The sequence below is a fragment of the Leptosomus discolor genome, chromosome 1, assembly GCF_034619465.1.
Source record: "Leptosomus discolor isolate bLepDis1 chromosome 1, bLepDis1.hap2, whole genome shotgun sequence".
In the NCBI taxonomy this organism is placed as follows: domain Eukaryota; kingdom Metazoa; phylum Chordata; class Aves; order Leptosomiformes; family Leptosomidae; genus Leptosomus; species Leptosomus discolor.
This window is the reverse complement of record NC_141391.1, coordinates 175,826,711-175,842,122: the sequence shown is the minus strand read 5'-3', so window position 1 is coordinate 175,842,122 and position 15,412 is coordinate 175,826,711.

The window sequence follows — 15,412 nt, the reverse complement described above, 5'->3', positions numbered from 1 at the left end:
TCACCTTCCTACTCCCACTTCATATTTTTCCTGCTTAGGCTTCAGGGCTGACATTCACTCTCTAATTGCATCATCCTACTGCAGGCTCATGTTCAGTTAATTATCTACCAAGACCCTGACTTCTTTTCATGTTGCATCATTTTGAAATACTTTGTCCAATCCTGTCTGTATAAACTATGCTCTTTGTTCCTTAGATGTATGATTGCAAATTTGTCTGTATTAAAACAGGATATTCAAATCAGCCCACCCTACCAAATGATTCAGGTTACTCTCTACAATCAGCATCTGTCTAATTTACCACTCCACCAGCTTCCCTGACTTCCAAAATCTGCAAACCATCATCTTATGATGTCTTTCAGTTTGTAAGTAAAGGTCATACATAGTATTTTGTCAAGAACAGACTGCTGTTGAATCCTGCTAGGACCTTCCATGAAGATTTCTGTTTTACAGCTACCTTTGTAAAATGCACAGAGGTCACTTCTGTCGTGAGTATATTTGTATTCCAGTTAACGTGGGTAAGAATACCAGAACACCATACAAAACCATGTGCGTATAACATGATAGGAAATATATGAAGAGTTACATGGCTTCTCCGTCACTATAGGCCTCCAAGGATGGATTAGATTAGTTTCTGTTGAAAATTACATATGTACAGCTGATCTTACACAGAAAGGGGAATAGAATAGATGACTTCAGCAATCTCAGTGCGGCTTCCCTATAACTCAGTGCTGCAGTCTCTGCCCATGATCCAGCTGCCACTACTTAAGGGAAAAGATATGAAATTTAATTGTCAAATTCATTCTGTGTCTACTGTCTCAGCATACCTACCTGTTAGCCTTCATCTGGAGACCTGCCTGGTGAATGCTCAGGTTCTCGGGACAGGAATAGGAACAGGAACAGGATGGTGCAGCCTCAGAAAGAAAAGTGTTTTTAGCAAAGTACTTGAGACATTGCGGTTGTTTACAAGAACTCATTTTTTTATGCTATCATTAGATAGCCACTGTGTTTCTCAGCATGCGCTACTTTTTCTTGATAACTGAATAATGTCACACAAATTAAATGCTACCACTAAGTTTGGCAGTGCAAGAGCCACAGATGCACTATCATGGGAGAAGTGTATTGCTGGATAATAATGCTAGTAGCAGAAAATAGAATCTGTCATGAAAGATAAATTAACTAAGACCCAGGCCATGTGACCTTGCCTTTCTACACTAAATTGCATTTACTGTTCTTTGTTCAATTGCAACCTCAAACAAACTCTGATCAATAACAATGAGTGAGCACACTGAATGAAGTAATGTCCTGTTTTTAGTAACAAATTTCATAAATGAAATAGTGTTATATCTGTCAGTGTATTTACTTGTTTTGTAAGCAGTTTTTATTAAATCAGATTACATAATTTCGGAAACTAAAATGCATCTTGACAATTAAATGCCAAAGCTGAAAGAAAAGGCACCTGGTAACTGCTATGTAGCAAAATAAAGCGTTACATGGTGACACATAACCAACACTAATGATTTTATCATATCATAAATGGATGACTCTGAAAGAACAAAGCAGCAGACAAAATACGTATTATCTGTATGACCAAACCACAAGGACTTAGTGAACTAAGTCATTTAAACTAGTGAACTCGATTTTAGCTCTGATAATTCAATGCACGTCAAATACGTCCAGCTGTGTTCTGCACTCTACAAGTGCAATGAAAAGACACATGCAGACTGAAAAAAGATTCTTCAGTGCGACTGCTAATGCATGTTAGCTGTTCCACTCATGTAGGCCACATACAATAAGGAGATATGGCTTCTATACAGCAGTCCCTGAGCTACCAGAAATAATTGGGTGGCAGAATGAATAATTTAGCTTCATCATTACCACACTCTTCATATAATGACATAATCTTTAGTGTACCCTGTCCCTGCTTATCCAGGTCAATCTAATGGCACTGTATTGGACTAGTGGTACTGACTCTTGATTGTGGCTGGAGAAAGTTGTGCTGGAGGCAAAAATCTATCTTAAACGCACTAATGTTACAGAGCAAATACACTTTTCATCTAGAGGAAATAAGAAATCTAAAAGCTATGTAAGAAAACTTTATTGTCTTATTAGTAATTGCTGTGATTAATCTCATTATTACTTAATGTCTTTGTATTACTGTTTTTCTAGTGCCAGTGTGCCTCAAATACTTTGTAAATAGTTTTCTTCTAAAAGCAAATTATCCTTCCAAGTGTAAAATTATACTTGTTTGAGAGCTGGTTAATACCTTGTTTCAGACTGCCAGCGTATTTACCAAACTACATCCACACACAGTAAATTTCATCTCTGTCTTAAGGGTCTCTGACATTAAAGAACATGTTTAGTCTTACTATGTATTCTAAGTAAGTGATCTTTAATTTCTGCCCTGAATAGTGTCGAGCATCTGAAGTGCTTTCCTAATATAGCCTTCAGTGCCTGGAATTCATTCTTCCACAAACCACTGACTTTAGAGGATAAGATAGTTGGCTAACTGTTGCAAAATTCAGCTGAACATTGTTTGCAGTGACTGTGTGGAATATTACACTCAAGAATTATAATTTAGTTGCATGCTTAGACACAGCATTCAGTAGGATGCCATATTGCCTGTTGTAATGATCTCTGAAGTTGAATAAACCTTCAGACTATGTTGCTAATCAGAATGGAGGGAAGCCTCCTCCTTTTCTGGAGCAGAGCAGGTGCTAGCAATAAAACCTAAGTGCCTATTTGTAGCTGCAGGACAATAGAGAGGTTATTCCACCTAGAGCAAGAGAGATAAGCTACAGCATATGCTACAGGGCATGTTGAAAGAAATCTTTCATTCTGGAAAAATACCAGTATCATTTAGCTGTTACCATCCCTTGCTATATATCAGAATCTGACAGGTAATTTATAATTAATCATAACATTATCTTACCAGGTGTCAAGATATGTGTGGGGTTTCTGAACTATGCAGTAGTCAAAATATAAAATATAGGACTGAAACTCAATATGAGCCTTAGAACAAATATCCATGTTTTAAAGGCTGCATTATATTGAAACTCACTGCCTAATGATCAGAGATATACTATAGTGAGCAGAAATTACACTTATATTCACAGAATCCTCCACATTTACTCAAGAATACTGAGTCCTCTTCTTGTCCTTCCTCTGAGGGAGCAGGATAAAGAGAAAAAGGGTTTCCTGGTTCATTTGCCTATTCGTGTTCAGAAAAAAATCCCCTTGCTGCTGACTCTCTCTCCTCAGTTTTGTTATCAGACCTGCTGAATATCAAACCACAGCTTGTCAGGAAGTTTCCAACTAACAAGGCTGTCCTTTGAAGCCAAAATGATCCACCAAAGTATATCAGAGTAAGTAAACTTTGGATGTACCACAAGCAGAGGATATTTTTGGCCTTGTTTCCTGCCAGATGACCAGGCAGCTGCTTCAGAACCAGAATTACAATGGTTTGCAGCTCTTGTGAAGATTTGTTCAGGACCCACAGCGTGAAGCTTCTTGCTGCAGAGTCAAAGATGCTCATTGCGGGGATTCAGCTCCTAGCTCCCCCGGCAGCCTTGAATGCTCCCACTCCAGCCAGAGTGGGTAGGGTTTCTTGGCATCCCTGTGATGCTGTGGAAATATCCATGCTACCCTCAACTCCCATGGAGGAACACCTCCTAAAGCTGAAGATGGTCTAAAAACTGTTGGGATGTGAGGAAGGGGCAGGGGACAAAGCAGATGGTTGCTCTGATCTCTTCCAGACAATGTGAGTAAAACCACTTACACTTTCTGGAAGGAAAGCATGGAGCATCTTTTGCTAGTGGAATTTTTCGGATAAGCTTTTACAGAAATTATTCCAAACACACACAGGCATGCACACAGAGGAATTTCCTGTAAAGGTCATTTCTGTATGAAACCAGCTTTTTGGTGTTAATGCAGGTTCCTTAACGGTTTGTTTAGGCTGGCAATGTTAGCTGCAGAGTGGGGTCGGATTAGCTTTGCTGAGGCAGACATTGCAGCTTGCTTTGGGAACTGCCATTCCCAAAGCAAGGAAAGCATGTGCTCAGAGAACCCCAAGCACTTGGATTTTAGCCTTTTTTTTCTCTTGGATCCTTTTTTAGATAAAAAAATGGGTCCTGGCTCCATCACAGGTCTTTTTTCTCCCTCTTCATTTTGCCCTCTCCCCTCTCTGCTCTTCTGTCATTTAGCACATCCCTTTCTCCTCTTTTGCCTTTCTTGTACCTGTTCCTCTTCTCATTGTATTCCCATTGACACTCAGTTTGGCTGCCCTTCTCTCCCTGGCACGTTTCACTTGTCCATCTCCTCACTCCCTAGAAGGCTGCTTGCTGCTCAGAGTGTGCAATGACAACATCATGTCCCTTTCTGGCTCTGAATGCCGAGCATATGCTGTCACAGCTGAGCAGTGTGTGGCGATAGCGATCCAGCCAGCGACATCCCCTCCCAGTCACTGCCTGAGTGATGGCTGCTCTGGCAGCGCTGTGATAAGACCCATTGCAGCAGCAGGAGAGGACAGCAGGCTCTGGGAAGACACCCCTTACCTTACCCATGGCAATACGTTTGCAGTGAAAAAGCTGAATGACATGTGAGGTCATGGCTCCTCAGTGCTCCTGTTCATTTCTGTATACCATTCTCACTGCTGACTGAGAAATATTAAGTTAAAAAACAACCTTTCACTGTTTTTTTGTACTTTGCCAAAATTAATAGCTCATACTTTGTAGTGTAGAGGAAGCTTCTGTGCGATGTAAGATGGGAGACATGCGGTCAGCTAGGATACAGGGAAGTGGGAGCAGAGGCTCCAAAACTCCTCTTTGGCTCTCAGACTGAGTCTTTTCAAAGCAGGTTTATTTTCTTTCTTTATTGCTTGCCAGAGGAAAAGAAGGATATCTGCACTGCTGCTTCTGTGACCAAGAAAGGTGAATTTTCACTGTAAAAACTGGTGGCATTTCTATTCAGTTTCAGAAAGTGCAAGCAGAAACGTCTCATCTTGAAAGTAAACCAAAGTCTCATTGGCAATTTGGAAGAAAATTGGAAATAGTCATGTTACTATAGTGATATTTGTTAAGTAGTCATTAGCTCTAAGCAAATACAGAAAACATTTTTCCATAGCTGTCGCTGGAGTTACAATAATCAGATAATATTATTTAGTACTTGCTTAGTGCTTTTCAAGCATCATCTCAAAGTACTTTACAAAGGTCAGGACGAGCATTATGGTTAAGGAATGAATGGAAAAGAAATCGCATTAACGGCAGCGGGGTGCAGATGACAATATAGCACAGCTTCATGCATAGACCTGTGTCTCGAGATGCTGCTAATGAAGAAAGCCCTAGAACTGATTGACATTCCTATTATCTATCATCCCTTATTTGGGAGGGGGATGTATATAATACATAGCTTCAGAACATTTTTTTGAACTGTTATCATGTAAGATACTGCTTTCAACAACTGGAAAAGAAGAGGGTGGGAAAGCCTTTTAGACCCACATAATTGCTCCTAGAAAATACAAAACATTTTGTTGTCTGTGAGAACATACTCAATCATATGTTCACAGAGAAAGAGAAGGGGAAAAGAAATCATCGGATTTGGGGATTTTAGAAAAGCAGATTTCATGGGGCTGTTGACATTACCTAAGTGATGAAGTAGCCTGAATTCTATTTTCAGTAGTGACTCTAGACTACTTGAGCAGACTTCATATGATCCCTTGATAGTCTTTAAATTTATGGTAGTTTGTGACAGTTTTCCTCAAAATCTCAATGCTTAGGGTTAAATGTGACAGGAGTAAGCATTTCAGCTTAGAGTCCCAGCAGCATTTATGTCTCTGAATTCCAAATTTCAGCTTTCCCAGTTAGCTGGACTTGGAGGCCTCCATGGCTCAGTAGAGCAGGGACTTCCTGTGTGCCTTTGGGAATCAGAAAAGATTAACCACCTCATATACTGTGATCTAATGTTATGTCTGCAAATGAGATTTCCAGGCAACTGGTAGATATGTGGGTTTGGGTCCTGTATTTTTAGTTTGATAACAGTAATCTTAGATATAACTCGTTTACAGACTACTCTAGTCCAGCCAAAAGACTCCATTTTATTAGGACACAGTTAAGCAGACATTCTGGCAGCAGCAGCAGCTTCTCTAACTCCATTAAACATGCTCAGCCTATCTTTTCTCAGGAGATGGCAGCAGCAGCATTCCTGAGATGGCTGCAATCATTTCAATTTACTTTGGGGGGCATGAGGTGCAAAGCAATAGTTGGGTGGGAAACAAGCCCTCCTTCCTTTAGCCATGCGAAGTGTTACACTTCGAAATACAGACCTGTAAGTATTTCACACAACACAAGTGATGGTTGAAGCGGTACAACTGAAGAAATATTAAAGTTTGAGTTAGCTAGACCTCACCTGAACATATCATAGGTAAGCCAAAATAAGTGATTCCTTTTGAGTAAAATGAACAGACACTTTAAGCAATGCTGTGGCAGGGTAGCACCATTGCATGTCACTGCTACTAACTTGCCTACAAACATCCCCTCTGTAGACGGAGCAGAGCACTGAAGAAGAAAGGTGAGAGCAGGCTGACAGTGTTTGTGCTGGGTGGTGAGCAGGATTTCACTTTGCCATAGGAGATGCAGGGGAGGAGGGGGAGGAAAGAGCAGAGGGGCAATAATATGGCAGAAGCAGCAGTGTGTAGAGAAGGCTATTTTATGTTTGAAACGGTATGTTTTTCCAATGCTACATTGAGAGAACTTGAGCACTTATGTATAAACATCTGTTATGTCCTGTTTGTAGTGCAATCCTTCCCCCACTGGGAGGAGCAGGGACAAAAGGACGTTTTGCTTTCTGAAGACATTTTCATTTGTCTTGCTTGAAATATATGTGCTGCTGTGAGACTGAAGTGGGTCTTAAGCAGAGCAGTAGGTAAGGAGCTCCATCGCAGTGCGAGGCTCCCACTGAGACTTACATGGGCAGGACCCACCCTGCTCAGATATCCTGTGCACCGAATGCACAGGGATGTTGAGGACTGTCTTCCTCTCAGATGTACAGAGAGGATTTTTTAGTATCTCTTGCACACAACTTCTCAAGCATTTTGATTATGTCAATGTGTTTAGCTTTCTTCTAAATGCTATTGAAAGCCTGCATGGAGCTCAGAGAGAGGTTTCTTACATATGGAGCATCCTGGCTTGCTGACAAAGGCAGCTATAATGCTCCACATTACCTGGGTTTTTCTAGGGCTCTAAACTTCATATCCAGATATATCACAGGGCCCTAGTTGAGCTCACAGGTGACAAAAGCAAGAATAACCATTGTCCTGCTTTTACCCTCTATTCTTTTTGCCAATTGTATTTTCTGTTCCATTTCAGCCTGCCACTTAACTTTGGTGCTTTGATCACATCCAAGTATGAGATAGTATTGATAGCAATGATATAATTACCTGTGACAAAAGATGAGCTATATGTGTTGTTCACATATGGTTGCACATGAGTCCAGACCATCAGCTTATTATTCTTGGTTAGGAAACAAAAAATAAAAGTGTGTCGGATCATTAATGTAATAGCTACTCATTAAAAAAAAAAAAAACAAAAAAAAACAAAAAAAAACCCAAAACCACCACCAAAACCCAACCAAAAAACCCCACCCCAAAACCAAAACCAAATCCCAAACAAACAAAGAAAAAAACTAAACAGAAAAGACAATACTGTGCACCCTGATAAGAATCTCACCCAGGGAAGCAAGTTTTCCTACACAAAGATGAGCACTTGTCTCAGATCCATAGCCAGTCCCCCCATCCATTTCTGCTGTCTTGAGTAGGCTGTAGGTTGCCCTGAGCCAAGACCAGGGCCTAGACATTGAGTGACACTTGGGGCTGCTTGAGTACATCAGCCAGGTTTAGATATTTAACACAAGTTCTTGTCATTGTTTCCTCTTACTCATTCAAGAAGGGTAGCACATCCCAAGGGTGGCTACACAGCCCTCTTCTGCCTAATACTTGGAGAGGGTGGAAAGGGGAAGGTTTTGTGTAGCCCCCAGCAGGAAACCTGTAACCTGTAGATTTTAGGTACACCTGTGACCTTAAAAAAAAAAAAAAAAAGGGGGAGGGGGGATGGGGAGGAGAAAGGAGCTGCAGACAAACCACATCTTCAATGTGGAGAAACTTGAAGGGTATCTGAGTTATTTACCCATGTGCTTGGGACGCCAAGTAGTTGAATAAGGAAGAAAAAGTGGGTTCCTTCAGAGAAGGACTTCTACCTTTCTTCACAATACTCCTAAAAGAGACAGCTCCTTGGAAGGTCAAGGACATAACATGAATATGTTTTCTAAAACAATATAATTTACCCCCTCTCTAGAGCAGGTATGTCAAGGGCTAGACTTGACACCATGATGTTTATGTGACAGCTAAAGAACTATGATTTAAGAAGGCCATAGCCAGGACTGTGACAGCAATTATCTGGAGGGCAGAGGAACACGAAAGCCTACAGAAGCAGAGCTAGTGTGTGGGAGCAGCAGTCCTTATCTAAAAACTCAGGAGTGTTTCTGTACTGCCTTTCCCATCACACCCTTCTGATTTCAAATGGTTGATGGTGTGGAGCGGTGAGTGCTCTCTGCTTTGTTGTTTCCAGGTGGCACAGCTGGAATCTGTCTGGATCTAGTTGTCTCACTGCAGCTGAGAAACAGAGGTTATTAGTAGTAGAGGAAGGTTTTTGAAAGAGTAGTTTAAAGAAATCTGAAGTGCTTGCTATTAACAGCTGCTCTCAATTGTCAGGCTATTTTACATTCTTGTCTGTCTTTAGAAGTAAAAACTGAGCAAGAGAAAAAATTTTCATGTGTCCTTTTCCCACCTAAAGTGGTAAATTGTAGGATGAGGAAGGTGAGTAGGGATGAAAGTGAAGGTGGTGAAACACTGGAAGGGCTTGCCAAGAGATGCCGTGGGATTTCCGTCCTTGGAGATGTTGAAAACCTGAAAGGATATGACCAGAATCAGCTTGCTCCGACTGCTAAGTTAGACCTGCTTTGAGGAAGGGGTCAGACGACATAACCTTCAGAAATGAATTCCAACCTTAGTTATACTGTGATTCCAGGAAAGAAGAATCAGAACAAAAACCAAGGAACCAAGGCTGGGTCCATAAAACATGCCTTTAATTTAGTAAAATGAAACATTGCAGCTAGCTGCAGCCAACTGAAATTCCACTCTAAAGAGAACAAGTGGGAGAAGCAACAACTCCTGTGTATGCTGCTTTTCAATATCTCTTCACTACAGTCCAGTAAGAAGAACTCCCAGATAATCGTCCCATCTTCTGAACAAAAGCATCTGCTCTTTGCTGTAATCCACCACCTGCAGCTCAGGTGCTCTCTTTTTCTTTACCAAATTTTTAGCTTTATTGCAAGACACACTGATTGCTCCCCATGGTCAGAGCTATTGATACTCCTTGATTATTTAAAGGTGTGTGAGATGGATGAGTGAACCTCTAATGGAAATGTTCAACATTGAGAGTTTACAGTTAAATTTAGTGACTGCGATAGATGACAGCCTGACAGCTTAATAGACTCGTGTGCTCTAGTAGCACTCTGCATCTAGGAGGGGCAGCATCTAGGACTAGCACTGTTTATTATGATTGTTAACAACTTGGAAACAGGTTGACCTTTGAGATGTCAACATTTGCAGGTAACAGCATTACTTGGACTGCAATGTCTGAAGCTGGTCCCCTCCAAATTATGGAGGTGATAAGATCTTCAGAGGGTTTAAAAAAAAAATAAAAGGGCACATAATGACAAATGAAGCATGCATTAGCAAATGTACGTAATTCAGCTTTTAATAAGCATGTGGAATTATTCAAACACTTGCTAGATTCTCAATTAATTGTAAACACTTGGCCATCTGTGAAAAACCTCTGCATGCTTCACAGTGGTGACTCAAAGTCATATGGATTGCTGGGAGATTTGAAGAATGGAATTGAAAATAACACTCAGGATATTATATGAATAAATACTTTGCATTCAGCTGGTATGATGATGATGATGATGATGATGATGATCTCAATTCAAAAAGGGTAGTAGAATACAAACCGCAGGTAAGTGCAGGTGAGATAGCCAAGGAATTCTTGGGGAAGAAAAGATCAGTCAAAGAGTATAGCCATATCATAAGCCACGAACAATAACAGAACAAAAAATTAACACTTTTAATTTCCTGTTTCTGTATTTCAAGTGGGGAAGGAAAAGGACAACCAGTGAGTCAAATCATGTCATCAACCTGACACTGGTGATAGACAGGATGCATTACACAAACACAGCTGGTAAAGGATCTCAGCCACAAGTGTCCAAGGGTCAGGGTAAAGAAAAAAACAATGTGCCTGAAAAAAGGAGGTTCGCAACTGCAGTAGGCCCACGTATAGTTATCATGAAGTGAACTGCTGGAACACGGTCACAGTCCTCACCTCAAGAACACCAGCACTATTTAGCAGAATATTGGTCTCTATGTCCTTTTATTGGCTTTGGCTGAAAATGACTGGCCTACCCATTGCAAGAAAGGGCAAAGCTAGAAGTGAAATAGAACTATATTTTTAACGTTGCTCTGGAAAGCTATATAAGCATAGCAAAGCACAGCTCTTACACAGCCCTGGGATGCTGCCTGGAACATTAAGGAAGGCAAAGCCTGCACGTGTCTCCACCTGCTGCTCCTGGACAATGTGCTCTGCGGCAGAACTGGTGTCTCAGTGGAGACAGAGATGGCCTCCTCCTGTCTTTGCCCCACCACACAGCTCACCAGAAGATAAATAGCTAAAACTGATCAAAACTCTCCTTGCTGTGACATGAGACTTTGCTTTTGCTGCATGGTTGATTTAAAGGGGGAGAGGAGTCCAAAATTGATAACACAAAGGCAGCCAGGACTCACACCACCTGTTTTCCCCTGGTGCTTTTGTGTAGTGCTTGACTGGGTAGACTTTGGCAGCAGAAATGTACATTCCTTGACACAGCAGGTGGTTTTAACCACAGTCTTCAACTTTGTTTAGCTGTTATCACAGAAAATCAGATTTGCTATGACTTTGTGCATGTAATATTACAGCAGTGCACTGAATTAGATACAGTAACTAACTCTGGACTGCCTGACGTCCTTCTGGATAGTAAGATCAGCCAAAAGTCTTGTGTCCATGCTAAGTATTTGAGATTTTATTCTATCAGTTTGTTTAGCATGAAGATGTGCTGCAAGCAGAACTGACTGTGTGCTGACTCTGGCTTGGTGAAAGTTTTACGAATAAGAGATAACAATAAAATTGTGGTGGGCCTTTACTTGTGCTTGACACAAGCTCATGACTTTAAAGAACAATCATCAGTTATTGGACCTACTTAGGCATTCTGCCCACTCTGCAGAAGAGCTTTCACTTCTCAAAAGTCTCTTTCTCAAGCATGTAGTCATAAACTGTGCCTATGCCACTTCTTATCTTCCTCATCATATAAGTTCCCAGAATCTTTTTCAAGAACTGGTTTTTTTACTCCTTTAAACCATCTCATGGTTCTTCTCTGACCCACTTCTGGTTCATAAGCCTCCATCTTGAAGTCTGAGCTTTAGAACTGGACAATCTATTCCAGGCAGTGGCATCAGTGCCACCTTCTAAATCCATACAGTTTATCCTGGTCAGTATTACCTTATGTGTGCAATTCTTGTTCATATGTTTTTAAACATTTTTAATATCATTCATGTCACCATTTATCTGAGACTGCGGTCCTATGGAAGTGTTCAGAATTACTCAGTTTGCCCCATTTATTCCTTTTAAAGTTAACAGAATTTCTCAAGTCATCTAAGTTTGCTAAAAATTACTGTGATCAGTGTTCACACAACTCATTCAAAAAATTCTTGTATACAAGAATTCTATTGTTTTACAGACTGCTCCTAATTGAATCCCTGCTGTTTGACAAAATCCTAAATTACTCCGGGAGAAAAAGTGTTTTATCATTGTAAGACATAATTGTATTATTTGTCATCTTTTCCTGCTGCAGATAGATAAATGTATTTCTATGTTCTGTCCTGTGTCTATGATTATTGACAATTCTATAATTTCTGTTAGTTCTTGGAATTTTCTTTGTTCAGACTCTCTATGAATTTATAATTAACTCAGATTTTCCTGCAATAGGCTGCTTCTCCTTTTGCCTTCATTCTCACTGTTCCTCCATTGCTTGCTTCTGATTCATGTCAGTCAAAATATCAGAAAGGCCTTATTTTGTGAATATGTCTATAATATACACACCAGAAGACAAATATTTCTAATTTATAGATATAGACATATGTATACACACAGAGAAACACATAAATAATGGTTTTTTTATATATTATTTTATTTGCATATTTTTCTACTTTGTCTTTTAACCAATTTTGTTCTGCCATTGTTGCTTTCATCTAAGTAGAGCGATCACCATTTTTGGTGTTGATTTTAAGTTCCCAGCCATGTTCACATAGTTCTGTCAAATTACTTTTTCCAAGTTATTCATTTCCTCTTTGTTTACAGTTTCAAGAACACTATTCATTATCAAAAATATTTTTATTTCTTGTTCTGTTTGCACAAAACCAGTATAAAAAGTCATGATTACATTGGTACTGTGCGATCACATCTGCACAGCCACATAGATCACAGCAAGGCACTTTCTGTGATGCCAACACCTCACATGCTATTGCTAGTTTCTGGCTCTGTGACCCAAATTCTAATTACCTGTCAAGATGAGGCCTAATACAAAGTTCCTTTGTGTTGGATGAACACATCTTACTTCAGACATGAACATACAAAGATAGTATTGGCAGTGGCACACAGAACAAAAGCCCTCCTGATAATGCAATATTCCCTCATGACTCTAAGTTATTAGTACATGTGTGAGATGGTGCATGTCCTGTTTTCTATTTCTGTGTCTTTTTCTGTTTTTTTAATGATCAGAAGCGAACACCAACTACAGCTCTAAGTCTTGGAATAGTTCATACCTAAGAATCCAAGACACTGTGTTTCCCAGATATGAGACCAGTAATTTTTAACCCTGTCAAACTTCTGCCCTTCAGCCCACTTAATTTGCCTGAAATTGGATCTACCCAATAGCCCTAGTATGCTGGCCAAGCAAATGTTCCAAGATGTCTCAGTAACACTAGGTGAAATGTATGCTCTTTAATGAGCAATTCTGATTCCTTTTGTTCATTAACCAGGTCCCTGATATTGCTTTATAGGCAATTAGAGATTTTTTTTGCTTCTCATGTGCTTTGATGTCTTGATTAATTTTGTTCACAAACCTAATTTTGGCACTCAGATCCTCTTCGCTTTTCATCATTCCCCTTTTTTGTTGAATATCTTCAGATTTGTTTAGCTGGGCTGTTCCCTCAAAGTTTTCATTACCTTCACATAGACCCCAGCCAAATCATATATCCCCTTTACTTTGTGGAAGGCTAACCAAATACACTAGCTGAAAAGACATTATCAATCTTACAATAATTACCTAGGCAAAAAACAAGCAGACAAAAAAAAAAAACCAACCAGCCTTTCTCTTTAGGTGATAGTGAAAGACAAATGAATTCCAGGAAGACTATCTGTCTGTGCTCTTCCTTCAGCCCGCTTCTGAGTTTCTCTAAAACAGTCTATAGACCACAAAGATGCTGTAGTGCGGCATCATTAGGCCACTGTCTTCAGTGTATCCTTATTACTGATTTCTCAAGCCTATTGAATCTCAAAGTACAGCAGAGGTTACACTATAATGTAGCCTTAAATGAACTCACTTGATATTACAGTCTGCAATGGCCATAGCCCTACAAGTGTAATTTACTGGGGAAGGAGGAGACAATTACTTTACTTTGACGTCTTTGCTGCTTGCTTTCCTGCTTCCAAGACTCAAGCAAACCTGACCTTTTTTTTTCCTTCTTCTTTTTTTTTTTTGCATCAGTTCTGAAAACTGGTTCTGATACTGCAATACCTCACTGCAGACCTGCCAGTAGCTGTGTTTAGAGAGTGGCACCTTGTGTCTCTGCCTCGGGGAGATAGCATACCATCTGCTGTCTCCTTGTCCTTTACAGGATGTTCTCTCTATTCCGTTTGGGGGAGAAGGCATCACACTAAACTACATTCTGATATGCAAACTTGTTTTAAACATTACATCCCTGAAACAGAAATTAATCCAAACTATTATTTGAAACCTTTGTTTTAACCAAACACTGTCAAACTGACTATTTTTTCTTGAATCCTGATTGATTTTTGGAAAGTCAAAACCTTGATCTGAAACTTAAAACAAAACAAAAAAACCCCAAACCAAACCCATAAGCCTTCTATCACAGCTAAGTTCAAAACAGGACATTTTGGACAAGGCTGCCTGACTTGTTTGGATAGATGGAGCTCTCTTTTATGGGTGTACTTAGTTTTCCTATAGCTGGGAATTGTGCAGATGTGTCTTACTTTCCCATTTCTTTAGAGTAGCTTTTCTTCCTTCTTGGCCAACTGGCACCTATAATATCAGCTGCAGTTACCATGTCAACAGCCTAATGATCTAACGAGAAATTCTTCCCTTTTCCTCCTTTTGGACCAGAGTGCAACCATTCTTCTTTAACTCGCTGTCCTGGTACTGGTCTTCTCATTTCCTTTAGCTATGAGTCACAAATATCTCTTTCCCATTCCAATGTGACCAGTTCTTTCTCCTTTGAAACTTTATCTTATCTGAAGCTGTATCTCATCTCTACTTCTTGGTCTAATTTGTCACTCTTCTGGAACAGCCATTATTTTGCATTTTATATACAGCAAGTATCTTCTAGCTTGTGGTAGGAAAAACCCCACAGCTCATCCTTATCAGAAGCAACCATTGTGGTTTATGATTTCTGAACTCCCTAGCGAATCTAGCTGCTAATCATATTTTTAAAGGAAATATTTGAAAAGATGTAATAAATCTGCATGCTTTTGCATATAAACCAAGGACCTACCTGGTGCTATGAAGAATCTCCTCCTTCAGTTGTTCTGTTTTTATAATTAATCAGATGCAATATCTAAAATTAGCCAGTGGCCACTTGTAGAGGAAAAAATACCAGGTTAGATAATGTCATTGAATTGTAATGTGAGTAAATTTCTAAGCTCTGTATGAAATTCCATAACCTTGGCAAGTCATTATACCCCAAAATATTTTGAACGGGTTCCCAAATGAGTTGAAGAGCAAGCTTGTATTATAACTGATATTTTTTCAGTCTCCCTGTCTACAGCAGTAACAAGTAATGGTAACTATGGAAAACATTTTAATGGCATAGACAGCTGGATAGAAGTCATCAGCTAATTTCATGTTGTCATAAATATTTTTACATGTTTTCCAGTTTAAATAAATTTATTATTCCCTTACAACTTGGAATTAATAACCACTTTAAACAGAAAAGACTTCTTAATAAGTATATATTTGATGGGATAAGAATAAATCCTTG